A 3,679-nucleotide genomic window follows, 5' to 3' on the forward strand; every position below is an offset into this window, starting at 1 on the left:
GCAGGGCCAGGCTCTGTTATGATGATTACTGTCGTGTGAAAATGAATCATGTTGTCTGCACATGGAAGAATGCTTATTGTTTTATTCTTTATGCATTCAGCTCATCAGAAAGTGATCTTAAATCCTTTGGATCCAGGGGGCCAGGGCACACCCCTTATAATCCCAGTAAACATTGTTATCAGACACAGGGGAAGAATGTTCCCACAGGCCCTGACATTTGTACTGATAAGGAGCTAGTTCTCTATTAAAATCAAGGACTGGGGTTATATTTCAATTCAAAGAGCTTAGTTCATAACAGTACTTGATACCAGCTCATGGCGTCAAAGGCTGAGTAAAGATCAGCAAAAAGGTACAAACTTACTCCCTTAGCCGAGTTTTCTATGAGATGTTACCAACAGAATAGCCACAGCTATTAGTTTAAGCACAGATTTACAATTTATTAAGAAGGAAATTGATGTAGACTTTACCTGGAGGTCCAACGTGTTATTGGTTAAAATATGGAGGCAGTAGAGATTTATCCATTTTTTTTTTTTAAAGAGCCTAGATTATACTATGTTCAATTACATGATGGTGTTAGTACATGTATGTTCTTCTACTTCTCCTCCCTCTCCTTCTTCCTCTCCCCTACCTCCTCCTCCTCCTCCTTCTTCTTTGAATAGATGTATGTTCTTAAAAAGGTCTGAAGGCAGAAAATACTTCCTGGGTACTTAATTATTCTAGAGGTTTCTATACAAACTTGGGAGAATTTCTGAATCTAGTCAGAATGAAATCTAGTCAGAATGAAATCTTAGATTTTTATTTTTTTTTAATTTTTTTATTTATTTGACAGAGAGAGGGAGATCACAAGTAGGCAGAGAGGCAGGCAGAGAGAGAAGGGGAAGCAGGCTCCCTGCTGAGCAGAGAGCCCGACGTGGGACTCGATCCCAGGACCCTGAGATCATGACCTGAGCCAAAGGCAGAGGCTCAACCCACTGAGCCACTCAGGTGCCCTGAAATCTTAGATTTTTAAAAACAACATTTCAAGTTTTAGACAATAAACAGATTGATCAAACAAATATCATGTACATTTTAGTTCAGCCTCCCTAAGTTGAATGTGTATGGGATTTTGACCTGAAAAAAAGCTGAAAATATTTTACAAACTTTGACTGTGTGAAGAGTGGCAGCAAGAGCCACATTTATTCCTGACATCATGAAGGCTGGTGCTTACTGATGGCTATCCATGGGCCTGGTGCTAGGCTGAGTACCTTGCACACTTCTCTCATTTAATCCTCAGATCACTGTGAGGTCTGTGCTGTTGTCATCCCCATTTTACAGATGAAGTTGAGAGCCTTAGAGGTTGAAGATCCCACTGCTGAAACCAGAGCCTGGCCTTTTCACCAATCCTATCAATGAACAAATACACAAATGCAACATGTTTATCTGTGTAAGATGATGGATTTAAGGGTGACATGAGAAATTTACCTTCCATCAGTCCTGTGGTAGCATAGTTGACTCCTTGCAAGGAGATCAAGGTGGTTTGGAAGATTTGACAGTCTCTACTCTTTTCCAGATTTCCCATCTGTGTCTGACTGTGAGCAATCAGTTAACACCCAGCTCCTTAGGAAGCACTCTTTAGGGTCTCATCAATCACTACCATCCCTTTGTGGTTCTAGTCATTGGTCTACCAAATAATTCAGCAAACACATTGGATTACCACTCTAGATGAAGGAGCAGTAGATAAACAAGGACGCTTGTCCACTGGGAGATACTATATATTAGTAAGAGAAGTAATACATTCGAATACAATCTAATGGTGGTGCAGAGCTTTCTCCTTCCTAAACATACTTGGTGCTCATTTGGAGTTTGTATCTGCCTTGTTACAGAACATGATGTATTTATATTTTCAAGTGTGTGAATCTCTTTTTCTCTTAGATGCTGTAAACCTCTTCATGATTAAACAACATGATGCTTTATTCTAGGAGATGCTTTCTCCAAAGATACTCACCTTCTCAGACCTGACTAATGTGGAATTGTATTTGTAGTTATTTATAGCAAAGTCTAGAGATGAGGGTCACCTGAGGGGCTTTGTCAGTCAAGAATCTGACTCAATCTCAGTTCAGGTCTTGATCTCAGGGTCATAAGTTTAAGACCCATGCTGGGGCTTAAAAAAAAAAAAGTCTGGAAATGAAAAGAGTTTACTTTAGAGTTCTTAAAAAATATATACCAGCTTTTGATATTTGCAATATTTAAAAGAACTCTATGTGACCAAGAGACAACCACAAATCCAAAATATGATGTTAAAATAGAAAAACACATAAATTTTCACTGCTACAAATCTAAACTAATGTAATTATTTCATCATATGTGTGAAAGAATGAATATTTTGATATTTTTATCTCAAGAATTACTGTAATTGTTTATAAGTGACATTTTAAAAACAAGACAGGTGTATGAATTTTCACTATTAGACACAGTTAGAAATTTCAGATCCTTAGTAATCAAAATTTCTTTTTCTATGAAACAGTCCTAAGGAGAAAATCAAATATGGGCACAAAATGTAAGTATAAGCATATTCAACACACTATTACTTATATAATAATAAAAAATACTTTGGGATAAAAACAAAATAACCAACAAGAGAAGAATGGGCTATTAGGTAGACATATGCATATAAAATGTTTTCAGTAAATAGTTAATAATACGGAAAAATGTTCAGTTAAGGAGAAAAGATAAGGACTAGTAGACAATGATGATAATGATCTCAATTCTGTAATGACCATAACCCTTCCCACATGGGATGCCCTCCAGCAGTGATTTCTGTTTTCTGTGACTCTGACCCATTATCCATTGGATTTAGGATTAGGGTTGAGATAGAAAGATACTCTTCTCCACTGGCCACAAATGTAGCAATGTGAACATGGAGGTGGAGAGAGAGAATGAGAGAGAGAGAGAAAGACAGAGACAGAGAATTAGTAGATGCCTGGATTCCCGATGACCTCAAGTGCTGTGTCCAGTCCCTTACTGGTACCACTTTGGTTCTTTCCATTTCCACTTAAGCTGATGTCTTTGCATTGAAAAATTACTCACATTCCAATTAGACAAGTAAAAAATGTAGCTATTTTTCATCTTGAAAATAGACCTCATTTTCCTTATAAGCTCCCCTGGGTATTGGGAAAACCGTAGTTTAGCCATACCCAGTAAATGCAGTGCAATCCAATTGCCGTCAGTGCACAGGGCTGCACGAGTGCCTGGCTCCAGGACTCCCAAACAGACTAGGTTCGGCCACTCACCACTGACAAAGTCCAAAGACAGAGAGAGGAGGGTGGTGAAACAAGAAAACAATGCGTTTTAGTGAGGCCAACACCAGGAAAACAGCAGACTAGCATCTCTGACTGTCTCCAAAGTGCTGAAAATACTTCCAGGTTTCTATAAGGAAAATGTGGGGCAAAGATGGGTGGGTGTGTGCAAGTAGGCAGTGAAGGTTTAATCCATCCTTGTCATGGAGACCATCACGGGTGGGGTCTTGCTCGCTCAGGGCAGCCCTTGAGGGGTAGTTTTGGTTCCTATCGAGGGACGCTTTGCCCTCAGAGTCTTTTGACGGAGGTAAGAGAACATCTGGAAAGAAGAACCCAGCTAAAAAGTCTGAGGTCAAATGGAAGCAGCCAAAGTCCTCTTTCACAATGATTTAAAGAGTCTCTGC

Source organism: Enhydra lutris, unplaced genomic scaffold (genome assembly GCF_002288905.1).
Source record: "Enhydra lutris kenyoni isolate GAN:26980312 unplaced genomic scaffold, ASM228890v2 scaffoldscaffold17, whole genome shotgun sequence".
In the NCBI taxonomy this organism is placed as follows: Eukaryota; Metazoa; Chordata; class Mammalia; order Carnivora; family Mustelidae; genus Enhydra; species Enhydra lutris.